Source organism: Elephas maximus, chromosome 7 (genome assembly GCF_024166365.1).
Source record: "Elephas maximus indicus isolate mEleMax1 chromosome 7, mEleMax1 primary haplotype, whole genome shotgun sequence".
NCBI lineage: Eukaryota > Metazoa > Chordata > Mammalia > Proboscidea > Elephantidae > Elephas > Elephas maximus.
Window position 1 is genome coordinate 71,196,536 of NC_064825.1, and position 26,946 is coordinate 71,223,481.

General features: G+C 42.8%; 1 non-coding gene across 1 annotated transcript; it reads right to left on the bottom strand.

The window, feature by feature from the left end:
• Positions 1 to 2,173: 2,173 nt before the first annotated feature.
• LOC126081325 (U6 spliceosomal RNA) lies at positions 2,174 to 2,279 on the bottom strand. The gene has a single exon (XR_007518370.1). It is a non-coding gene; the product is annotated as a U6 spliceosomal RNA (small nuclear RNA).
• Between the last annotated feature and the right edge of the window lie 24,667 nt (positions 2,280 to 26,946).

The window sequence follows — 26,946 nt, forward strand, 5'->3', positions numbered from 1 at the left end:
TCCTTAACTTGGCAAAGTCTTGCTTGTCATCCTTTCTCCTGCTCTGCCTCGCTGAGCTGGTTTCTCCTGTCCCACCAAACTTGGTGTGTTCCCCAGGCAGAGGCACACTGTGCCCATCCCTGTCTCCACATCTTTGCTCACGATGTTCCCTCTGCTAGGAATATACTTTCCCCCAACTCCTACTATTTTTCTCACTATTTGTCAAGATCCACCACAAATGACATTTTTCTTTCAAGCTTCCTCCAACAAAATTAGTAGCAACCTTCTCGGCTTCCTCAGCACCATCTATACCCCTCTGTTATGACGCTGATCTGTGGAAGTTTAACTCATGATTTGGGCTTCTGTTTTCCTCTTGGCCTAGGGGTTAAGTGTGTGTAAGCTCTTGGTTTGAATGCTGGCTCTACCTCATGGAGTCTGTGTAACCTTGGCAAGTAACCTATCTGAACCCTAGTTTCCTCAACAATAAAATTAGAACTATAGGCTTGTTTCAACGAATGGAATGCAATAAATACAATGGAAGTTCTTACAAGGGTGCTGGCATCTAGCAAAGGTTAAATAAATATGTTTTATTTATTTTTAAATTCCTAGCCCTAGCACTATGCGCGGCTCACAATAAGTCCCCAATAGACATTTGTTGAATGAACAAAAGATTGAATGAATTGTTGAATGATTGGGTCACTGAGTAGAGTAAGAAGATCTACCAGGTAGAAGAGATCTCCTGGAATCTTAATATCAAATAGGGTTTGTTTTGTTTTAGTTTTGTTTTTGATTTTGCTTTCAACTCTTTAGCTAAATCTGAGCAGCAACTTGTATTTAATTTCAAAGTGAGAATTACTTAGATGACCTGAGGATTTTCTTCCTCAAACCCAGAGCTGAATATTTTCTTTCTCAAATCCAAAACTAGGACTACCAAGACCTTGCAGAACTTCCTCTGCCTCCATCCCTAACTGGCAACTTTTTAGTGGATCAGTGATCAGTGGAGCATGGACCATTGGCACACGCTGTAAGGCAACATGTATTTGGTGTCGTCTGAGTTCATCCAGTTGGTCAGCTGAGCACATCCCAATTCCCAGAGACCATCTAGAACCTGACTAGGATGTCAAGAGAGGACTAAAGCTTCCCTCTCTGGAGACTTCATTCTTACTTCCTCCAATATGTATAATTTAGCAGGACCATCGAGATGATGAGATGAGATGACGTTGTGATGGCATTGTGCTGGTGACCATTTCTGCAGGGCTTTTCCACTTCTGGGTTCCTTCCTCCTCTTTCTTACTTGGTTGTTTCTAGGCCTCTTTCTTAGGCCCCTCTCTCCAAAGGGTGAAGTCAGGCACATGTCCTCACCTTTTCCTACATTCCTTTCTTCTGTTGTTGGTATAATATGTCCTTGGGAAGCAATCTCTGATGTTCCCCTGCAGTTGCAATTAACACTAAAAACAAACAGCTTCTAGTCATCTTAATGCATTATAAGAATGTTCACTCAACAGAAAAGCCCTGAGGTAGAGGAGCAACACTATTTCTCTACAGCCGCCAAGGTTCTTCCCCCAACCCTTGGTATTGGCTTTGCTTGTAGGTTGACTTCCCTCAAGATTTCAAGACGACCACAGCAGCAGTTGGGGCCACATTCCTCCTTATTCTTATCTGGAAGGAAGAGGGGGAATCCCATAAATATCCATTCAAAGAACTTAGCTTCACTCTACTGAGGCCTCAGAGGAGTACCACATGCTTTGGCTTGAGCCAGGGTTACCCAAGCCAAATTGTTGCAAGGTGGGGAAGAGGGATTACACTGATTGATTTACCTCAGTCTGGATTCATCCCCAGATCTGGAGTGGGCTCAGTCCCTCCTGAATTTCAACACGCAATGGGGAAAGAGCAAATGGAGGCTGGAGTTCCAGCCACAGGATCGACCACCCTGACGGGCAGGTTTTTCTCTCGCTCTCTCAATCCCTTTTGTTGGTTGTGCTCAAGATCAAGCTGAATCCTATACCCATTGTTTCTGATTTATTTTGTTGAATTATAAGAATAATACATGTTCATTTCAATTGAAGAGAAAAGCAAAATAAAAGAAACATAGAATGACCCAGAATTGTCTATTAAACAGAGGAAGCGAATGCAAACATTTTACTCGTATGTTGGTCTTCTCTGTTGTGTCTTTTTGTTGTTGTTGTCCTTTTTTTAAAATATGGACTGCTTCACAGATTGGTTGTTATCCTTGCACAGGAGCCATGCTAACCTTCTCTGTATCGTTCCATCTTTAGTATATGTGCTACCAAAGCCAGCACTCTGTTATGTCTTTTTGTGCATGGTTGTATTCATATTTGGTACACAGGTTTGTAAGGAGCCCTGGTGAGTACAATGGTTAAGTGCTCAGCTGCTAACAGAAAGGTTGGTGGTTCAAACCCACCCAGCTGCTCTGTGGGAGAAAAATGTGGTGATCTGCCCCTGTAAAGTTTACAGCCTAGGAAACCTTATGTGGCAGTTCTACCTTTTCACATAGGGTCACTAGGAGTCATGATCGGCTCTATTGGCACTTAACAACAACACACAGGTTTGTACCCAGCTTTGTAATTTAATACGATGATGTTAGCATTTCCGCAGCATGTTAGAAATATTTTAACAGCTTCATATTCCCACATACAAAGGAATGCTGGCGTGCGTTTCTCTGTTGTGGTACAAAAGGCTTTCCTAATTATTCACTATACTAAATAATACTTTATGGAACATCTTTGAATTCTATTTCCTTGTGATAAGTCCCCAGATACTCATTTGCAAATTATCTTCCTAGAAGTGTATATAATTGTAAACTCCTCTCCACAATGTAAGAGAGTGGCTGTTTCGTTATACTTAAACACTTGTACCCAATATTGTTTTTAACCTTTACCAGTTTTGAAAAAAAATTAGTAAATATCATTTTTAATCTTTACTTTTTTTTTAAAAAAAAAGGGGGCAACTGGTTGCTGATTTAATTTTCACTGCTTTGATTACTATAGCAGAGACTTTGTTCAAATGTTTATTAATCATATATTTCCTCTTTTTTATGACAAGGATGTTCATATCCTCTCCTCATTCTCCAATGAGAACTTAGTGGTTTTTTTAAATCAATTTTTATGAAATCTCCATATAGTAAGGATATTAATCCTTTGACATTTGTAGCACTTTTCCCACTTTAATTTATTTATGTTAATTTTTCATATACGAAAGTAGTATATTTTTATGTAGTCAAATATATCAATTTTTCCCTTTGGTACTTATATTGGTTTTAAGATTACAAAAGCCATTCCTAATTCAAATATTTAATCAAAATTTAATTCTATTTTTTTCTTTTATTCCTGTGGTTTGATCTTTTTACATGCAACTCTTAATCCTATGTACTTCACGTAGGCTTGGTTGACAGGGTCTTTACTCAAGCATTTCTCAGTGAATCCCAGTAAGGGTACAAATCTGTCCTTTATATATAAAGAGGCTGGCTGACCCATTAAATCATCTGCTTTGAGAAATCCCTTCTATGAGATGGGTAGTTTGAAGGAGAGAAGGCAGCCTTAGAAACAAAGGGAGAACTGGCTTATGATCCTGAATGGTGATTTCCTTCTCCAATGCTCAATTTCCCCATTTGTAAAATAGGGAAGGCTGACTAGGTTCTCTTTAAGGTCCATTTCTATTCTAACCTTTGTGGTTCCAGAAAATACTTCTTTAGTTTCTGTGCACATAACCTCTGGTTTCTTCTTTTCCTCACTCCTTCTGGGATGACTTGTCCGTGGACACCAAAATTGTATGCATCCCTGTCTTATACATGCCTTTTATGGCGTTCGTCCCATCCAGCTTCTACATCGCCTCCTGTTTAAAACCAACCCATCTGCACCCCTGCCAAGGGAAGCAGACTTAAGCTGTCCTTAATACCAGATAACCAGTGATTGGCTCAGGGGTGGACATTCCATCCAAGGTGGCTTGTCTATTGGCTGGATAGTGCCCTATGAGACTGTCCAGTGGGAGCAATAGTAATCAGCTAAGCCAAGCACACAGCAAGCACAGAGACTCCCTCTACAACTTGGACTGGAGCAGAGAGAGCGAGAGACAATTATCTACTTGATCTTGGAATCTGAGTGGAGCTGATGCAAGCAGATGAGAGTGGACCAGGAAAGCACTGAGTCCCCAGGGCTTTCATGGTTTGAAGGATAAGTGAGTTCCAGTTCTGGTCTACACACATCCTAACAATAAATCCTTCTTGTCTTTAGATGAGGAGTCTCTGGGTGGTACAAATTGTTAATGTGCTTGGCTGCTAACCAAAAGGTTGGAGGTTCAAGTCCACCCAAAGGTGCCTCAGAAGAAAGGCCTGGCAATCTACTTCCAAAAAATCTGCCATTGAAAACACTATGGAGCACATTTGTACTCTGACACACGAGTCATCACCATGAGTTGGAATTGACTCAATGGCAATTGGTTTTTTGGGTTTTTTTGGTCTTTAGATGGTCTCTGTTTCTTGTCAACAATAATGTGAGTCACACTCCCTAAAAGTTTTCTTTCCCTGTCTTATTCACATCCTTTTATTAGTCTATCTGGGAGCGGTTCAGCGTCTGCTGCATTCGTCACCAGCCAGCGGCAGCAAGCCATTTGGCCATAAGGGAGTTGTGACACCGAGGGTGTGCACAGGCAGACACACACTCCTGCTTTTCACTCCTCTCTATGGCCTTCCACTTCACAAATACTCACAGCATGTTCACAACCTCAGCTGATCCCAGAGAGGTCTTTAGTTTAGCAGGATGCACTTAAATGTGGAAAGGTACTCCTCACCCTCTTATGCCAGCCTTCCTGAGAATTGTTTTATAGAGGCGTTATCATTTTGCTCAGGGCTGGCCCCAGGCAAAACTGGAAAGTGGAGAACTTTGCATTTGGCTCCCTCCCACACCTATCTGGGCTGCTCCCTCCTACGGTCTGCCAGCTGCTCCCTGTCCTGGCTCTTTCCACCCCTGCTGCGCCTCCATTAAAAACTAACCTGTTCTATATCCTACCTCCTCAGGGCTCCGCTCTCTGCTTGAAAGATGCCAGCGGGGTTTCCCTCCTAGGAAAGATCTTGAATCCTTACCAGGAATCTTCTAAGAGACAGAGTCTTAACCCCAAATATTGTCAAGGCTGAAAAGTGACTTTGAGCAATAAGAATCATGTCTGTTTAAAAAACCAGCATCACACAAAGCCAGCCCGAAGCCCACTCACCAGTCACAGCCGTGGAACTAAATGAAGCCTTGTACCATGCTTCTTTCTGGCTTTTTTGGCTTCTGTTTCCCAAGTCTTCCCTTCCCATTTCCCATGTAAAGCTCCGCCATCCCTCTGACCCCATTCCTCAAAGCTTGAATCCTGGACATGACCATCCTTTCTTGCCCTTCATCCTGCTTGCCCTCCCCAGCCCAGGTCAACTCCCTGAAGTAGTCACGCCCTAACTTTACCCGCATGGGCGGTACCCTCTGTGCTCTGACCAAGTCATCCCAGGGGATCTAGACAGAAATGGCTCTAATGTAAGAATCCCAGGCCTTTAGCAGCCTCCTAGAAAAACCATTAGGCGGATAGAACAGATCTGTGCCTCAGTCTTCTTACATGTGAAATAATATCACCCACTTCAGAGAGTTCCTATGAAGGATAAGTGACTTAATATGCGTAAAAGACATCAACAGTACCTGGAACATAGAAGGCTATGTGCTTTGAGTCTTGGCTAGTAGTAATAGTAGCAGTCGTATTAGTAGTAGTGATACTAACGCTGTGTTAGGGGATTTGGGGCAGGCCTTGCAAATGAACTGTGGCAGGGACTTCCTGGGCCTAGTGGGGGCAGCAGAGAGCTGTCTGAGAGTCAGGCTGGGACAAGTCAGACCACCTGGGAGTCAAAAGTGGAATGCTGAGGCCCAAGCCAGCCACCCAGGGTAGGGCAGGGGCAGGTAGGAAATAGAGCCTAGAAGAGCTGATTCCACAGCCTCCCCTCTGGTCTCCCTACCTCTTGTCTTGTTGTTGTGTGCCATCAAGTTGATTCCAACTCAGAGCAACCTTATAGCCACCCTAAAGCAACCCTAGTAGAACTTCCCTATAAGGTTTCCTAGGCTAAAATCTTTGCAGGTACTTCACCAGGTCTTTTGCCCCACAGAGCCTCTGGTGGGTTTGAACCTCTGACCATTTGATTAGCAGCTGAGCACTTAACCGTTATGCCACCAGGGCTCCTTTCCTTCTGTCTTACCTCCTTCAATTTTCTACCTACCTTTCGCTAGAATGATCTTTCTAAGTTGCAGTTCCAGTGTTGTCACTCCTTGACTGAGATCCCTCACTACCCATGAGAATAACACTAATATCCTTAGGCTGATGCTCAAGGCCCTCCAAGAACTGACCACAGCCTCCCTGTATATTGCACTTCACTCCTCATCTTCCTTATTGGATAAGTCGGTTATTACAAACACCTCCAGCTTTCTTGTCTTTACTAAGCATATTTCCTGACTTTTTCTCCACATGGCAAAGTCCTACCCTGCTTTCCACACCATTTCAAATATCCTCTTTGCCAGGAAGTTTGCCCCAGCCCAGCACCTAACTAAAAAATGTCTCTGTCTTTGAAACTGTCTATGTCCTTCACTTCTGACTTCCCAGTGGTATCTGTCCCAGTCAACGTTGCTCCAGAATGAGAAATGATTGCATCTCACCTTCTCTGTTGCACAGTGAGCTCTCAGAATTTGTTTTGTCTTCTGCAAAATGGCGGTAATCATAGCTTCCTCACAGTATTTTGAAGGATGCAGCAAAATAATGAAGAAAAAGTACTTAGAATTGGGCCTGGTACATAGGAAGTGCTCTGTAAATGTTAGCAAGATTTCATCTTTGCTATTATTATCGTTATATCATCATCATGGCCATAGTAATAATTACCATTGTTAGTAGAGGGGGGTGGTCCCTGAGTGGTCAAGGATTTGCTGGCTTAAGTCCTCAGCCTGCGCCTTAGACAAACTCTGGTTTACAAATAGATTCAAATAATTAAATTACTAAAGACCTCTTGTCTCAGCACGAATATAAAGGCCAGGTCACAGGTCTAGAGCAAAACTTCTGGAGCCACTGAGTCACCCCAAGGCAAGCAGATCTCCTGCAGAGATAAAGTGAGAGCAGGTAAGAGAACCAACTAGACAGTGACGAGAGAAGAAACTTTTTGTTGTTGTTTAGAAAGATAATGATGTTTTCAATAAAAATTTCAACCCAGAAATTAAATTTTAAACAATGTAAGTGCCTCCGAGAATCCAGCAGGAGCGAGCAGTCCCTTAATGGTACTATGCACAGCCTTTATTTTTTAATGTGGAGAAGGAAAGGATTTGTCATTAAAGTTTAAAAATAATCAGAATCAAAATCCCTTTTGTTCCTGCGGGCTGGCAGAGCTGAGGGGGCCGATTGTGTATGCTGAGTGGGTGTCCAGGAAACAGTAGTCGTTTGTGTGCGTGTGACAGGAGTCGAGTCCAAATCTAAATTTAAGCAAGTGTTGGCCTTCTTGGAACCCATAATTTTTGGATCAATTATCCCGGACTAAGTGTCTGAGTTTCTTGCTCTCTCTCTGCTGCATTTAATAATTACAACACTTGAGCCAATAATTTGCCGACCAGCTGCGGTGGCCTAACTGTCTGGTTCACTCATAATTTCTGGAACTTGATACAATCATGGCCTTTGAGCCAATTAGGGTAATATTTGGTGTGTTGGAAGCCTGCTCCCCACCCTCCGACCATCTCGCCAGTATAAGAAACAAGCAGCTTGTGTTTATCCTGCGAGAGAAATCTAGCATTCTCAAATCTTACCTGTCCTTCGTACCCATCAATTCTGTCTATCCCATTCCTTCCCACAGCTTGAGAAAGACAGACAGACTGGTGGCCTGGGAAGAACCTGGTGTGAGAATCACAAAACTGAGAGTCAGATGGGCCAAAACTGTCCCTAACCCAGCTGCATGGCCTTGGCTTAGTTGCCTACCACCTCTGAGTCTCAGTTTTCCTGTTTGTTACATGTGACAGTAGTGGATAAGAGCAGAAGGGCTATATCCAGACTCCCTGAATTCAAATCCTGCCTTCATCACTTTCTAGCTGTATAATATTTAGTGAATTACTTAACCTCTCTGGACATTAATTTCCTCATTTTCAAAATGGAGTGATTATAATATTAACTCTCACGTGTAGTTTATAAGGATTAAATGACTTAATCCAAATAGAACCATACACATACTCCTAGAATTTCAGTTCCATAAGCCATGAATTTTTGTCTATTTTACACACATGTTCTGAGCACCTGCATTAGCGTCGATAATTTTCCTTGGATGAATGAATGAATGAGGCAGCTAATTTACACTTATTTGTTCACTATTCACTCCCAGCTTATTTCCCAAAAAGATCAATTGCGGTTCACAATAAAGTCATGTTTACCACAAAGCTATCACAGTGAAACTAGAACATCAAAGGCCAGAATAAGGAAGTAGCGAGCAGAAGTGAGACATCCTTTCACTCAGAGCCAGCTTCCTGGCTACTATGGCTAAACTAAGCAGCCTCTGAGGGTTCTTCCAACTCTAGCATTCTAGGAGTCTGAGTTCTGGAGTCAGACCCAACACTTCTAACTTTCAGTGTGACTTTCAGCAACCCTCCTTACCTCTCCTGAGTCTCAGTTTTCCCATCTATAAAACTGAGAGACTAGACCAAGAAGAAAAGGCCAAGTCTTAGATTCTGACCTTTCTTTTAGCAAATGGCTATGAGGATACGAAGATAAAAGAGATTGCATTTCTACCATCAAAGAGCTTACAGTCCTGGAGGAGAAGTAAGATACATATATATAACTCTCTAATCCAAGCTGGAAAATAGTACTTGGCTCAGAATGCTACCAAAGGCTGTCGTTGTTGTTGCTGTAGCCGTTGAGTGGATCCCAACTCATCGTGACCCTATGACAGAGTAGAACTGCCCCACAGGGTTTCCTAGGCTGTAATCTTTATGGGAGCAGATCACCAGGTCTTTTCTCCCCCAGAGCTACTAGCTAGTTTGAACTGCCAACCTTTCAGTTAGCAGCTAAGCGCTTCACTGCTGTGCCACCAGAGCCCCTTTACCAAAGGCTAAAGGAGTGTCTAAGAAAGAAAAATACACTTGATTGGGAGGATTCAACAATAGCTTTATAGAAAAGCCAGGGTTTGTAACAGTCCATGAAGAATATTCTGACAGAGATTCACTAGGAAAGAATTCCTAATAGAAAAATGATGGGAAAAGGCAGGGGACTATAAAATTGTAGCCTGTCAAATAAAGCTAAAGAGCTGAATGTTGGCAGAGATAGAGGATGGCAGGCGTGTATACAGCTACCCCCCTGTCCTTACCTGCGGCAGACCTCACTAATCAATCACAGAGCTTCCCCCTGCTGAGTCAGGATGCGTCCTCAGAATCCTTCTCAACACGGTGTTCCAGACAGCCACTCTTTACGTGGTCAGATTTGGCACATAGAATGAAACCTATCTGCCATCTTGATTTAAGGTATATGTAAGTCTGCAGTGGAAAATAAGCCTGGAAAAGAAGATGGGACTAAAATGCAGAGGGCTCTGAATATCAAGAATCTAGAAAATCAAAACATTTGCTTGTTGCTGCACATTCAGCTGCTCCTTACACTGGTATGAAAACCGTGGAATCTATGGGCAACACACAGCACCATAGTATATGTACACTGAGCTCACAGGAACCGAACCTATCCCTGCCGAGGCTTTCCGCCGTTCATCTAGGACGTAATTCACCTCCCAGGCCTCACAGTGGCTGGCTTGTGCTTAAACAAGGCACGCACTGTAACAGTGTTCTCACATCACGCTGCGGGAAGGAAAACAGTGCTGGGGACCTATGCCAAAGTTTTCAAAGGGGCTGCCCTAGAAAGTAAATGTAGCCTCTGTACATTTTTAAAGCAGTGCTAGTTATCATCTCTGTGGTACCCGGGCCCGTGCAATTATCCCATTACTATCCAATGGCTGCTCTTAATGAATGCATCCCTGTGATGGTTCCATTTAACTGTACTCCAGGAAAAGGAAAATCTCTCGAAAGGAACATGAAATAGAATTCCATGAGCTCATGTCTAGTGGGGAAAGAAAGAGGCATCTGAGGGCTGATGGGAAGTGAATCATATTGTTTCTCGGCTCCAAATGTAACCCTATCCTCCTACTCTCCTCCCAGAAACCTCCACTTTCAGCCCCAGCATGGGGGACATTCTGGCAGCAGGAAGTCAAGGGAACCCAGGCTATGGAGTGGCCAACATCTCAGCTCCAGGCCCACGTGTCATAGTGTAAGTTGCTCTTTATATCAGAGTTTGTTTATGCCCACTTCCTTACAAAATGCCTCCAAGTGGCTCACCTAAACACTTTTAACGTATCAGAAGGGCAAATTAAAAAAAAAAAAAAAGATGTACACATACAAAGAAGACCAGATAAGGGGAATATAAAAAGCAGGATTATAAAATAAAAGCAGAGTAAGGCAAGCTGCTTAATCTTTCTGAGCCTCAGTTTCCGAATCATAAAAGAGGAATAAGTATACCTTCTTTATATGGGCTGTTGTGAAGATAAATTGAAATACTCCAAAGAAAAGGTAAAATGGATCAAAATGGGAAGCTATTGAACAGTTGTCATGAGACCTAGGTCTAGTCCAGCTCTGCCTCTGAATTCAGTGTCCCCTGAAGTCTCTTCCAGCTTGAAGACTCTCTAATTCTCTCAAATACGGATGCCTGAGAGGGGAAAGGAGCAGGAAAGGATGAGGAGAGAAACATCTTACCTCAATTAACTAACAGTAATATTACTATAAATTGTATCTTTGAAATATTTTCTCCCATGACTTTATTAGGGGCAGCTATTAATTTAGCAAACATCATGTGAGTACCTCTTCCGTGCCTGATCCAGGGGAGAAATACCCATGCAAATGTCCTAGTCCCTGTTTGGGCCATGCCTAGTCAGTAGGAGTGGGAAGGCACCAACTCAAATGACTGTAATGCAAGACTGTTTTTGTTAGGCACTGTGGAGTCAGCTCCGACTCATAGCAACCCTATTTACAACAAAACGAAAAACTGCCTGGTCCTATGCCATCCTTACTATCTTTGCTATGTTTGAGCCATTGTTGCAGCCACTTTGTCAACCCAACTTGAGGATCTTTCTCTTTTTTGCTGACCTTCTATTTTATCAAGCATATTGTCCTACTCCACGGACTGTTCCCTTCTTATAACATGTCCAAAGTACAGAAGACAAGTCTCGCCATCCTTGCTTCTAAGGACCATTCTGGCCATACTTCCTCCAGGACAGATTTGTTTGTTCTTCTGGCAGTCCATGGTATACTCAGTGTTCTCCACCAACATAATAATTCACATGCATCGATTCTTCCTTGGTCTTCGTTATTTATCGTCCAGCTTTCATATGTCAATGTACTGCTGCAATCATTTTTTAATTATCTTTAGCAAAATTTTACTTGTGTGTGATATTAATGATATTGTTCTATAATTTTCACATTCTGTTGAATCACCTTTCTTTGGAACGGGCACAAATATGGATCTCTTCTAGTTAGGTGGCCAAGTAGCTGTCTTCCAAATTTCTTGGCATAGATGAGTGATCACCTCCAGCGCTGCATCCCTTCGTTGAAACATCTCAATTGGTATTCCGTCAATTCCTGGAGCCTTGTTTTTTGCCAATGTCTTCAATGCAGCTTGAATTTCTTCTTTCAGTACCATCAGTTCTTGATCATATGCTACCTCCTGAAATGGTTGAGCATCAACCAATTCTTTTTGGTACAGTGACTCTGAGTATTCCATCTTCTTTTGATGTTTCTTTCATCATTCAAATATTTTGCCCATACAAATCTCCAAAACTGCAACTGGAAGCTTGAATTTTTTCTTCAGTTCTTTCAGTTTCAGAAATGCTGAATGTGTTCTTCCCTTTTGATTTTTTAACTTTAGGTATTTGCACATTTCATTATAATACTTTGTCTCCTGGAGTCGCTCTTTGAAATCTTCTGTTCAGCTCTTTTACTTCATCATTTCTTCTATTCTCTTTAGCTACTCTACCTTTAAGAGTATGTTTCAGAGTCTCTTCTGACATCCATTGTAGTCTTTTCTTTCTTTCCCATTTTTTAATGACCTCTTGCTTTCTTCATGTATGATGTCCTTGATGTAATGCTACAACTCATCTGGTGTTAAGTCATTAGTGATCAATGCATAAAATCTATTCTTGAGATGGTCTCTAAATTCAGGTGGGTTATACTCAGGGTTGTACTTTGGCTCTTGTGGACTTGTTTTAATTTTCTTCAGCTTCAACTTAAACTTGCATAAGAGTAATTGATAGTCTGTTCCAGAGTCAGTCCCTGGCCTTGTTCTTACTGATGATGTTGAGTTTTCCCATCGTCTCTTTCCACAGGTATAGTCAATTTGATTCCTGTACTTTCCATCTGGTGAGGTCCACATGTATAGTCACCACTTATGTTGTTGAAAAAGGTATTTGCAATGAATAAGTCGTTGGTCTTGAAAAATTCTATCAAGTGATCTCTGGCGTCGTTTGTTTCGCTAAGGCCATATTTTCCAACTACCAAACCTTCTTCTTTGTTTCCAAATTTCACATTCCAATCACCATTAATTATCGATGCATCTTGATTGCATGTTTGATCAATTTCAGACTGCAGAAGTTGGTAAAAATCTTCCATATCCTTAAAAGACAGGAGGGGACAGGAAAGCTGGTAATAGAGAACCCAAGGTCAAGAAGGGATATTGTTGATATGTTGTGGGATTGTAAACTCTCATAAAACAATGCATATACTGTTTAAAGAGAAGCTAGTTCTGTAAATCTTCATCTAAAAAAAAAAGGTACAATATAAAAAAAATCTTCAGTTTCCTCAGCTTTGGCATTAGTGGTTGGTGAGTAAATCTGAATAATAGTTGTATTAACTGGTCTTCCTTGCAGGCGTATGGGTATTATCCTATTATTGACAGCGTTGTACTTCAGCATAGGTCTTGAAATGTTCTTTTTGACTATGAATGCAATGCTATTCCTCTTCAATTTGTCATTCCCAGCATAGTCCAAAAAAAAAAAAAAACCCAAAACCAAACCCATTGCCATTGAGTTAATGCCAACTCATAGCGACCCCATAGGTCAGAGGAGAACTGCCTCATAGGTTTTCAAGAAGTGGCTGGTGGATTTGAACTGCTGACCTTTTGGTTAGCAGCCGAGATCTTAACCACTTAGCTACCAGGACTCCATAGTAGACCACATAATTGTCTGATTCAAAATGTCCAATGCTAGTGCACTTCAGCTCACTAATACCTAAGATATCAATCTTTATGTGGTCCATTTCATTTTTGACAGCTCCAGTTTTCCTAGAGTCATACTTCATACATTCCACACTACAATTATTAATGGATGTTTTAAGCTGTTTCTTCTCATTTTAAGTCCTCCACATCAGCAAATTAAGGTCTCAAAAGCTTGATTCCATCCACATCATTAAGGTCGACTCTACCTTGAGGAGGCAGCTCTTCCGCCATCGTATTTTGAGTGCTTTCCAACCTGAGGGGCACATCTTCTGGCACTATACCAGACACATGCCACTGCTATTCATAAGGTTTTCACTGGCCAATATTTTCAGAAATAGACCACCAGGTTCTTCTTCCTAGTCTGTCTTAGCCTGGAAGCTCCACTAAAACCTGTCCACCATGGGTGACCCTGCTGGTATTTGAAATACAAGTGGCATAGCTTCCAGCATCACAGCATCATGCAAGCTACCACAGTACAACAAACTGACAGATATGAGGTAGAATGCAAGGCCACATGAGCTCAAAGAAATGCATGAATAGAGGGGTACAGGTGCGGGAAGTAGAGAGCCTGTCCTTGAGATAAAGGAAGGTTTCCTGAAAGAAGAAGAACTTGCGTGAGGCGCAGAGAAGAAGGGGATTTCTACATGTACAGCATTAGGGTTTCAGGTGGAAGACAACAGGTAGGTCAAGGTAGAGAGGCTGAAAAGCACTTAAAGTTCATGAGAAGGGTAGACATTTATTTGGTTTTGGTGAGCTCACCCTTGATTTCATTTCTTTGAGTAACAACCCCTCAGTTCACCTTTGGGTAGCTCCTGCTCCCCAACTCTCAGTCCATATGGTTGGAATAAAACTCATTCCACCCCGTCTAGTTCCAGGTGAAACGTATGGTCTTGCCCTGGCCCATTAGGGAATTTTGTGCTCCTTGCTACAGTGATTGGTTCAAGCATGGGCATGTAACTCAAGTAGATTCAATGAGACTCATCCTGAGAATTTTGCTGAATCTACTGTAAAAGAGAAGCTCTTTCTACTGGACTTGCTGAGTGGAGGGAATGTTAACCAGAGTCTGTTAATGGTCATTTTGTCATGAGACGTATCCCTCTGTCATGAATTGAATTATGTCCCCCCAAAAATCTGTGTATCAGCTTGGTTAGGCCACGTGTGGTTGTCCTCCATTTTGCGATTGTAATTTTATGTTGAGAGGATTAGCGTGGGATTTTTACACCACCCTTACTCAGGTCACCTCCCCTGATCCAAGGTAAAGGGAGTTTCTCTGTTGTGTGGTCTCCACCACCTTTTATCTCTCAAGAGATAAAAGGAAAGGGAAGCAAGCAGAGAGATGGGGACCTCATACTACCAAGAAAGCAGCACCAGGAGCAGAGTGTGTCCTTTGGACCCTGGGTCCCTGGGTCTAAGAAGCTCCTGAACCGGGGAAGATTGAGGACAAGGACCTTCCTACAGAGCTGACAGGGAGAGAGAGCTTTCCCCTGGAGCCGATGCCCTGAATTTGGACTCGTAACCTACTAGCCTGTAAGAAAATAAATTTCTCTTTGTTAAAGCCATCCACTTGTGGTATTTCTGTTATGGCAGCACTAGATGACTAAGACACCCTCTGAAAAGGAAATCAACACAAACAAAAGTAGTGCCAAAAAATAAAATCAGGGAAATTTTCAAAATCTACTGAGTACCTCGATCAAGCCATGCCTGAAGCCATCACACCTTGGTACTTTTGGTACTTTTTCAGTTTTGTAAGCTAATAAATTCCTTTCTATCCTGAAGCCAGTTTGGACTGAGTTTCTATCACTAGCATCTGAAAGAACTCTGTATTTATAGGAGCCCTCATCCAGATGAGCTGTGGAAGTTAGCCATGACTGAAAGAACTGTCGTTGGAGTTATCAACAGAGGGGAATTTCAGGGTTAAGCCTAAGCTGTCAAAGACCAACAGAGCAAAACCTAGGAGGACAAGGTGAAGGGTGAACCTTGGAGTACAGTGGCAGTTTTATAAAATGGGAGGTGCCAATTTATTGTAGTTGGAGAAACATTTGCCTATTGAGGTGAGAGAAACTGAGCTGGAGCAAAGACGAGGAGACTAAAGGCTGCTCCAGCACTGATAGCATTTAACCTGTGTCCTAGCCAGTCCTTCCTCCATATCAGGGTCTCCCATCAGGTCCTTAAAGCAGCTGCTGCCTGACTTTGGTGGCCATTTAATTCAGTAAAGAGCAGAGACCTCTGAAACAAACTAACTTGGACTCAGAGTCCAGCACTAGTTATTAATTCCTCCTGTATTTGTTAACTCAGTGGCAAATTGCTTCATCTCTGGGGTTTTTTTTCTCTGAGGCTCAGCTTCCTCCTCAGTGAAGTGTGAAGAGTGATGGCCACCATCATTTCTTTTTTGACCACAGCAAGAGCCTCCTAACTGGTCTCAACCCATTTTTCACCATGCAGCCACGATGACCTTTTTAAAGACACTTCACATTATGTCACTCACTCCCCTTAAAAAACTTCCTATGATTCCGATCATCACTGATTATGATCCAAATTCATACAATGGCTGCAAGTTTCTTCATCATCTAAAATGAAATCCCACCCTACCTTTCCAACTTCCTAGCTACTCTACTCCTTGTTTCTCTCAGATTCTTGAAAAGTAATTAATAATATGAAAAAATAGTGTTTATTGAGCATATGCAATGTGACAGTCACGGTTTTAAGTTCTTTACCTGAAATAACACATTTAATTCTTATAACAATCCTACAAAGTAGGGACTCTTATTATCCACAATTTTTAGAGGAGACTATTGAGATGGAGTGGTTAAATTTGTCCAAAATTAAACAGCAAAGAAGCATTACAGTCAGGTTTCAAACAATGGTGTCAGTATCCATATTTAATCTCTATACTATGCTGTCTTTCTTAGTGTACCACAAAAGCCTGGTAAAATGAATAATGGTCCCCAAAGATACCCATGTCCTAATCCCCAGGACCTGTGAGTGCTACTTCATATGGCAAAAAAAAAAAAAAAAACTTTGCAAATGTAATTAAGTTAAAGATCTTGAGATATGGAGGTTTTCTGGATTATTTTGATGGGCCCTAAATGTAATCACAGTGTCCTAATAAGGTGGAGGCAGAGGGAAATTTGACTGCAGTAGAGGAGAAGGCCATGTGACCAAAGAAACAGAGACTGGAGCAATGTAGCCACAAACCAAGTGTCTTCATTATCAAGTGCTGCTATAACAGAAATACCACAAGTGAATGGCTTTAACAAAGAGAAATTTATTCTCTCACAGTCTGGGAGGCTAGAAGTCCAAATTCAGGGTACAGGCTCCAGGGGAAGGCTTTCTCTTTCTGTCGGCTCTGAGGGGAAGTCCTTGTCATCCATCTTCCCCTGGTAGAGGAGCTTCTCAGCATAGGGACTGCAGGCCTAAAGGATGCACTATTCTCCTGGCTGTTGTTTCTTGGCCCGCATGTATCTCTACTTGCTTCTATCTTCTATATCTCAAAAGGGATTTATTTAAGAACAAACTAATCTGTAGATTGAGTCCTGCCTCATTAACATAACTGCCTCTAATCCTGCCTCATTAACATCATAGAGGTAGGATTTATAACACATAGGAAAATCACATCAGATGACAAAATGGTGGACAATCACACAATACTGGAAATCATGGCCCAGTCAAGTTGACACATGTTTTTGGTAGACACAATTCAATCCATGGCACCAAGGAATACCAGCATCCACCAGAAGCTGGAAGAGGCAAAGAACAGATTCTGTCCTAGAGTCTCCAGAAGCAACTAGCCATGCCAACACCTTAACTTTAGTCCAGTGAAACTGATTTTAGACTTCTGGCCTCCAGAACTGTAAGAGAATAAATTTATGTTGTTTTAAGTCACCAAAAATGTTGATAATTTATTACAGCAGCAACAGGGTACTAATACAGTGGCATTAGCTTCTGCCATAAATGTTCTTTCCCATACTCTTTGCCTTCCTTAACTCTCACTTATCCTTTAGCTCTTAGCTTCAATTTCGCCTCCTCAAGGCAGCCTCCCTTGACACCTCAGCCTTAGATTTTTCCCATTACATCCTCCCAAAGCAGCCCAGAATTATTCTCCTTCTTAATACTCACTACATTTGTAATCCACTGTTAACAATTGTTGCTCTTTCAACTAAATCTAAGCCTTAGGGTATGGTACGTGCCTGTTTCATGCCTCACCATATCCTAAGATTCTAGTCCAGACCTAGAATGTTACAGGTTCTCAATAAACATTTGTTGAATTGAATGGATGGGTGGGTGGGTGGGTGGGTGGATGGATGGATGAATAGGTGGATGGTTGAATAGGTGGATAGGTGGATCAATAATAGAGTTGCTCATAGGGCTACTGGATGTTTTCAAAAGATAATGTAAATAACTTGGTACAGGTCCTGTCATAAGTGTCCTGTAAGTAGCAGCTCTCTATGAGAGCTGGGACTCAACTGTGTATCTTTCAAACACTAAGGTCCCTGGAAGTGTGTCCCAGGAGGAATGCTCTGTAGTGTCTCTTTTTCCCTAATACTGTAAACACTGGTCCTCTTCACTACAAATTTTACTAGTCATCCAGTCTTGATGGCTACACTTAGTATTTTAGAAAAAAAAAAAAAAATTGGATCAGGACAGTCCTAGAAGACTATGAAATATAGAGGAATCCAGCAAAGCAGCCTTCTGCTCTAAGACTACGGCAAGCCCTGTGAACCAATCAGCAAAGCAGTTGGCATGAGCAATTCCAGCCTGTTCTTGGCCTTGTAATGGGGTTTGAGCCTCCAGCTGAGCCAGGGACTGACTTTCCAGGCCCAAATGAATTCTCGTCATTTCCCAGGGATCCTTCAGCTTGAGTTCGGTCCTCGCGCCAAGACTCTGACAGCTTTATTAGTGCCTATAATTCAAGGTAAGCGCTGATGTGTTGGAAAACACTTTGAGGCTATCTTTTAAAGTCAACATAATTCCCTTTCAAAAGCCTCTTTGTTTGCCAAAGTGCCAGCCAGAAGATTTCCAGGTAGGCAGGGAGATGAGCTCCAGACTGGGGATCAGCGGGACGTGTCTGCTGGGCACCCAAGTCACTTTGCTGGGAGCTGATGTCATTTCCAGTTAGCGGGCTCCTGGCACAAGTATCTGCAGATACTCAGATGACATCACTGGGGACCAGCCTGTCACCAGGGTAGATAACAAATGGAGCCCAGCCCTGAGTTCCTGCTGCCCTAGGAAGTCACAACTCATTCCTTGGCCCTGATGTGGGCCTGGATAGTGGACACCTGTGCTCCCACCCTGGCCAAGTCCCAGCTAGACAGTGAACACCTTCCTGTTGGCTGCTTTGCTTAAATAAAACAGAGAAGGACATCCTGAGCTTACCAAAAATTGTTCAGTAACTCTAATAGTAGGAACTAGACAAGCTTGATGCAGCAAATATAATTGGTCTTCTTCTCAACATCCAATTACCCTTCCTCCTGGCCTAGTACAGCCCAAATTGCTCACCTATGTACCCTTCTCTAGAAGACTGGTCTATCCCCACTCTCCACAGGTGAGTCCTCATTGATCTAAGCCACTTATTCATTCATTCATTAAACAAACACTACTGAGCAACTATTTCATGTTGGGCACTGTTGTAGACACTATACAAAGTCTTCACCTTCATGAAGCCTGAATTCTAGTTGGGGTAACAGGAAATAAACACACAAATATGTGTATTATATAATAAATATACAACTAAGGTCAGGCAATGATAGGTGTTATTAAGAAAAAGACAAGTGGGTTACGTGATGGGGAGAAATTAATTTGTTGTTATTAGATGCTGTCAAGTTGGCTCCAACTTATGGTGACTTATTTATAAAAGAACAAAAAATTGCCAGGTCCTGTGCCATTGTCATAATCATTCATATGTTTGGGCCCATTGTTTCAGCCACCATGTCAATCCATCTCATGGAGTGTCCCCTGTTTTTGCAAACCCTCTACTTTATCAAGCATGTTGTGCTTTTCTAGCAACTGGCCATTCCTGATGATGTGACACATCCCAAGTCAGCAAGACAAAGTCTTGCCATCCTTGCTTCTAAGAATCATGGGCTTGCTGTTTTAGATAAGATAAATGGGAGGCGTAATGTTTGAACAGAGACATGAATGAACAAGCCTAATGAGTATATGAAGAAAGAACATCCCAGTCAAAGGGAACAGCAAGTGCAAAGGCCCTGCATAGGAATGAGCCTGGCATGTTGAGGCCCAGCCAGAAAATCAGTGTGGCTAGAGTGGTGTGGGCAGGTGCCTGGCTGTGGGGGACCTTATAGGCCAGGGGTGGATTACCCAGTAAGCAAAGGATGCATGGGCTTACTTTGCTTACTTACTAATCTGTAGTGCACAATTTCACCTGTTTTTCAAAAACAAAAAGCACAAGTAAGCCCATGTGTACCTTGCTTATTGGGTAATCCATCCCTACTATAGGCCATGGGAAGGATTTCGGATTCTGTTCTAAATGTGATAGAAAATCAGTGGGACTCTTCAGTAAGGGAGAGAATTGATCTGATTTACATTTCCAGAGGATTAGCCCTGCCATTGTGTAGAATGCAAGGGAAGAGGGGCGGCAGGTGACAGTGAGAACAGTGAGCCAGGGTGATAGTAAGGGAGGTGTTGAGAACTGGTTGGATTTGGGAAGTATTTTGAAGGAAAAAGCAAAAGAATTTGCTGATGGATTTGGGGTGGGAGTGAGAGAAAAAGGAGTCATGGATAACTCCAATGTTTTGGGGGCACAACTGAGTAAATAAGAGAGCCATTAACTGAGATGAAGAATACTGGGGAGGAGCACTTGTGAATGGAAAGGGATTTAGAGTTTGGATTGAGGTGTGTTCATCTGAGCTGCCTATTAGTGGAGATGTTAATTAGACAGCAGTTGGATACAGGAGTGTGAACTTCAGGAGAGGGGTCAATTCTATTTCCCTGACCAGGAAATGGTTTAGGCTTCATCATGAAATGCAATTCTGGCCAATGAGACACATCTGCAGGTGTTCTCTGGGCAAGGTCTCCTCATTTGTAATGAAGAAATTAAGGTTGAATGAATGGATGGATAGATGAACACATCTCTCAGGTTCTATTCATCTGTGAGAATCACTCAAATCCTTTAGGTGCACTGGAACAGGAGTTAGGAGATCTAGGTTCTAACCCTGATTTTTTTACTAACTGGTTGTAACCCTAGGCAGGGGCATCCCCTCTCTGAGTCTCAGTTTCCCCATCTGCACATTGAGGAAATTGGACTAAGTGTTCTCTGTGGGCCCAGCTGGCTCTGGCATTCTATGAAGTTACAAGAAGACGGGCTTTGGAACCAGCAGCTCTGAGATAAATGTTGACTTTGCCCTACTTGATGTGTGACCTCAGTTCGGAGTGCCTCTCTGTGTTGCAATTTCCTCGTCTCTGAATGATTTACAGTCCTCTCCAACACTAATTTCCATTAAGTCACAGCATAGTTGCTTGGTTACTTATTTTGATGGAAATAGTGAAAATTCTAGGAAAGCAATATTTAAGAGAGAGAGAAAAAAAAGATGCAAATACACACATACACATACAATCTAGAAGGAAGACCAGGTTTTTCCTTTCAAACCAGCTATGCCCTGGCTCCTTCTGAGTAGTGAGGCCAATCAGATGGGCAGCAGGTTCTTCCTGAGGTTAATAAGGTTGTCTTTGGGGTTCTTGGCCTCCCTTGGCAACTCATCCCCAGGAGCTAACAGTTGCTCTGAGAATCCAAAGCTGGGTCTGCTGAGTCACTCCTGTGTGTTCACTGCAGGGCTGTTGGGATGAGTAAAAGTTATTAAGACTTTAAAGCCCTGGCCCAGACCTGGCACAAAATGGGTATTCAGACTATCTTGTACCTGAGGCTTACATGCCCCACAGGTACCGACTAACTCAAGTGAGCAATAATGGTAGAATATAAGCAGTTTTAGCTTTCAGATTTTTAAGGTGCTCAATGGTAGGGATTCCTGGGCTATTTTATTCATTTAAAGGGTCTAACAATAATTGATAATTTTTTTTAATAAAATAAAAAACTGAATGAAAACCCTTCTACTGGTATTAGGTCCACCTAGTCTAACTGAAATTTCTTTGGTCTAAAGTTGTATCAAGTCCACATTGTTAACATTACCGGATCAGTACTACATATGAAGGCTGATTAATACAAAATAAGTGTATTATGACTTATAAGTGGTGCTTTATGTTTGAAGACTTGATCTTTCAAAACACAGTGGAGTGGAAAGGAATTAACAAAAGGGGTCTTCAGCAGTAGAAAGGTTGGGAGCCAGCAGGTTCAAATGTTGCCTCCAGAGAGGCATGCATGTTTTGACAGGGGCTGCTGGTGACTATATACCTCCTTTGATGTCTGAGCCCTAAGAACCTCTGAGCTATGCTGGAGAGTCCGTGAAGCACAGATCCAAGGGAAAAGGGGGCAGAAACACTGTACTAATAGTGACTAATGTCATTTCCAGTTAACTGGCTCTTGGCAGATACACTACAGATGTTCAAATGACCTCATTAGGGACCAGGATGTCAACAACAAGACAAATAAAAACAGATTCTTGTAAATTCCATGGGCTTGGGATCCCTTAACTCTTTCCCAAGTTTTTCAGAGTAAGAATTTTAGGCCATAGCATGTGGCATCTTGCAGAGGTTTGGGGCAGATGGAAATATATTAGTTGAGATAAGCTAGGTTTGTTGTAGTAAAAAAGAACTTTCTCTCTCTCCCTCTATTTCACTTTGTGGGTTGTCCTCATCCTTTGCAACCACAGATGGTCTCCCTCCAGGTAGCATGGAAAGAGTAGGCACGGCCTGCAGATGGCTCCAGGCTTACATTCAACCTGTGATCGACTCCTAAGGAAAGAGAACTTGCGTCTCTCAGTCACCATATATAAAATCCCAAGGAAGGGCTTTGATTGCCCCAGATTGGATCAAGGGCTCATCTATCATTGTGGCCAGACATACAGGGAACTACGAATGACAGGACTGGATGTATACATCTGCCTCCTCCACTGGAATACGAGGTTGGAAAGGATGGGAGGTGAGTCTGACTCTGCTTCCCGTCTGCAGCCTCTCCCAGCCTGGGGTCACCCATGCAAGGGACGCGCAGTAAACATCAGAATACATCAGCAAGTTGGAAGGTTGTGTCTGACAGACCCACTCAGTGCAAACCAGGAAGAAAAGTCCGAAAGTAGAGAACTGACAGTGGAGGTGGTTCATAAACTGACCAGTCAGCTGATGATCAAAACTTTGTTACATTCAAGAACAGCATTTAAGAACAGCAGCAATTCTGAGAGCCCTGGAGATATTTCATTCAATAAACTCCTTCCAGAGTTAATACAAAAAATGTCTTGCATGGTAGATTACCAAGGGTTTTTACATCCTTTATTTCACTTTAAGTCAGTTCAACAAATAGATAATGAGAATCTTCCAGGTGCCAGGCACTGTGCTCAATGGCAATGGAAACAGGCACGGTCCTTGCCCTCAGGGAAAGTTTCAGTGTAATACTGAGGAGAGATATTAAAAAATCAAAGGGGTAGTAATATCAGATGTACTTATATATAGCATTTGCTATGTGTCAGACACTAGGCTGGGTGTCTAGCACATATTAACTCAATTAGTCTTTGCAATAATCCTTCGAGGTAGGCACTCATATCAGGCTTAGAGCTTCAGTGACTTATCCAGAGTCGCCAGCCAGCAAATGACAGAGCCAGGACTCAAACCCATGTAGCCTGGCTCCTGAGTCTATGCTCTTAGTCATCATACTACCCCACCTCTCAGACAACAATAGCGTGGTGAGAGCTAAAATGGAAAGTAGAGTGATAAAGAGAGGTTCTAGAATTTAACCCAGTCAGGATGTCAAAAAAGGCCTTCTTAACTGAGGCCTGAAGGTTGAACACGAGTTATCTTCTCAACTCCTCCGGGCGCTCCAGAAGACACATTGACTGGCCTGACTTTATATTGATGGAAAAACTCAGGCTCAGGGAGATTGAGCCACTTAGCCAAGGTCACACAGCAAATAAGGAGTGATTCAGCCTTAGAGCCAGGTCTGCCAGGCTTCCAAATCCAGTGTTCTTTCCACTGGTCCAAGCATAAAGGCCTGGAGCTGTGGCTGCATCATAAGCTGTGCTCACAAAGTCTCCAGCGGTCTCCAGATAGAACTCCTCGTTGGCGTCCTCCCAATTGTCTCAGCATAAATAGCTGACAGTTTTATGGGACAGCACTCTCTGCACATGCCATACAGAAGTTTGAAGCCAATAATGCTTCTGGTAATTGTGTTAAGGGAGCGATTTTTGTTTTTTCTTTTTTTAATTTAGGAATTAAAACAGAATGACTTTGCCTTGAAAATTGTGAAATAAAAACGGGCAGTTATTTGCTTATGTTTATATTTAGAATTAAAGGATATTTGTACAAGCAAATTCACAACAAGGGGGGTTACAATACTAGCAAGAGATGAAGGCCTTTGGAGAGGGAGATTTAACAGTTTAAAACCCACTTTTGCTGTTCCCCCTGTCTGGAGAAGAATAGAAGCTTTTGTTTGTTTTTCTTTTTTGTGTGGGTTCTTTTTTTTTTCCCCCTGAAATAAAAAGCCACATTTTTCTTCCCAGGGAATGCATTAGAATGAGGGGTTTCTACAGACCTGGACAAAAGCCAGCATATTTTGGAGTTAAGGTCCCCTGCCCCTCCCCCTTGTCTCTACCCTTGCTGGGAGGGTAAGGTAAGTGCTCAGGCCGAGAGCTTAGCTGAGAAGGAAGAAGGGGCCAACTCCACCTGGAAGCACTGATCTGCAGGGGCACAGTGTAGGTGGGGTGAGGTGGCAAGAGCAGGGCAACAAGGTAATATTAATCACAGCTCCATGTTAACCCCACTGAGTGGTTACCATGACTAGACACTAGTCTATGCATTCCATATTCATCAGCTCGTTTAATCTGGTTGATATCATTAGTATCCCCATTTCCCCATTGTGCAGGTGAGAGACTGAGACACAGGAGCTCACTTTCTCAACACTGTAATTCCAGGAGTAAAATTCCAGGAGTAGAGGAGCCCAAAGTCAAGCCCAGGCAGGGTGACTCCGGCATCATGTCCCTTAACCAGAATGCCACAGTAAAAGGGCCATTCTGAGATCACCACTCTGTTGATTTGGGTTCTGAGCTCCCCTGTTCCCAGACTTGATGTTCTCCATCATTGCTGCTTTATAGCTGCCTCCTTATAACTGTCAACTTAATTTTGGCCCCAGAGCTTTCTTCCCTGGGGAATGGGAAGAAAGAAAGATTGAGAGGGAAAGAGAGAAGCAAGCTAATTACTTTCAAATAAGTCAGGCAGCATTATAACCAGCCTCTCACCCAAGTGATGAAAAAGCTATTGTTGGGACATCTTGGCACCAGAAAGGAAGAGAGAGATTTTCCTGATTCATTTCTCATTTTTTTATTTTATTTTTATTTAAGCTTCACACTTTTCCTGGGGCCTCTGGGCAGCCTTCCAGACCCCCATCCCCGTGATTGACTCTGAGTTCCTGAGGTAAGTGATCTGTCACACCCGGGCTGGGGAAGGGGCGGGTGGAGGCCCGGACAGGCCGTGCTTGGCTCAGCCCCCTGACATTGTACACGCTAATGCAATGTGAAGTAGCACGTCTAAATAGACTGTCCAACTTTTTTGATGTTCCTGAACCCACAGATGGGATTCATTTCCACACTGTTCGCAAAACGTAAACGATACAAGGACATTAAAGAGCATTAAACTACTTGATGACATTTTGGTCACATTAATGAAAAGTGGCATTTTTTAAACTACCAGAAAGAGAGAGAAAGGAGGTGGGTGCAGAAAAAGGAGGGATAAAGAAGTAGAGAGACAAAGCAGAGAGGGAGAAGGGGGGTGGGTAGGAGACGGATTTGAATCCAACAAAAGTATAGAAGAAATGCTGGCAGTCCCAGCTCTTATCATCCCAGTTGGGACCTGACTGAGCACAACGGTAGAAGCAGACATTTTCGGTGCCTAGACAGATTTGCAGAGAATACCAACACGTAGATGGTGAGCTGTGTAGACACACAAATACGGTAGCACTCCCTTGCAGACTGACTAGTCTGGCCAAAATAATTATTGGGACACTGGAGAGGATAGAAGGGATGTCTAAAGTCACCTCCTCCAGGAAGCCTTCCCAGATCACTCCCCAGTCTAGATTAAGTATCTCTTCCCTGGACTCCCAGAGAACCTATCCTTACCATCATCATAGTCCATATCACCTTGTCATTTAGTCATTGATTGACTTGCCTGAACCCTCTGTGTACTGTGAGCTCTTGATGACATAAACCAGGGTTAGGAGTGTAGCTTTGAAGGGACAACTTTGCCTGGGCTCACATCCCAGCTATCTCTGTATTGCTTTTGTGACCTGGAGCAGGTTAATTAATCTCCCTGAGTCTTAACTATGCCATCTGTAAAATGGGGATAAGAAGAAAACCTAGCTCCTAGAGTGATGCATAAATGATATAATGAATGGAAAGTATATAGCACCATGCCTTGTACACATGTACTCAATGCCTGTTATAGATTAGCATCATCATCATGCCCAGCTTGGCACACAGAAGGCACTCGATTTTCTTTCTTTTCAGTTGCCGCTGAGTTGATTCCGACTCCTGGCAACCCCACGTGTGTCAGAGTAGAACTGTGCTCCATAAGGTTTTCAATGGCTGATTTTTTTTTTTTTGGAAGTAGATCTCCAGGCCTTTCTTCCAAGGTGCCTCTAGGTAGACTTGAATCTTCAACCTTTCATTAATCAGCCAAGCACATTAACTGGCAATACCAAACCAAAACCAAACCCAGTGCCACCCAGTCGATTCCGACTCATAGAGACCCTATAGGACAGAGTAGAACTGCCCCATAGAGTTTCCAAGGAGTGTCTGGCAGATTCGAACCCCCGACCCTTTGATTAACAGCCATAGCACTTAACCAATACGTCACCAGGGTTTCCTTAACTGGCAATAAATACTGTTAAATGAGTTAATCGCAGCAGGTTCACTTAAACAGAACAAAAACCGCTTACCAAGAAAAAAAAAGAAGAATTGAACTGGAGCCACAGAAAGTGAAAATGGGTGGCAGGGACAATTTATAACTTATCAAGTCCTGGGCACCTTGTTTTAAAATAAAGGATTGCAGGACTGTGGTTTCTCTTGGGAGTGCCTGGGGAGACATTCTGCTCACTCCCCTAACCAACTCCTGCTGGTGAGTGGGGGTGAGCAAGGTCCCTGCCCACTATCCACCCCCTATCCGCAGCCTTGGCGGGGCTTTCTCTTTCCAGCCCTTGTGGTTACATTAATTGCTAATGACAATGGCAACCTTCATTCTGTGTGGTTTCCTGCCCAGATTCTGGATCCTTTACAAGGCTCCCTTTTCTTTTTTTCCCAGATAGGAAATGCAACCCGAGACGTGCTAAGAAAAAAAACAGTGTGCTTATTGTCATAGCCTCCACTCCTCGCCCCGGCTCCCTGACCGGCTGTGTGTGCTCTGGGGTGTCTGCCCCGCCACAGGGAAGAATAAATCCAGACTCAAATCATAGGAAATTCATCAAATGTGCTTCTCAGAGCTCTGTCTTTCAAGGTCTGTTTCCCTGCCATATGATCTCTATAAACCAAATCACTGTTGGCCAGGGCACAGGACCAGAGGCGCCGG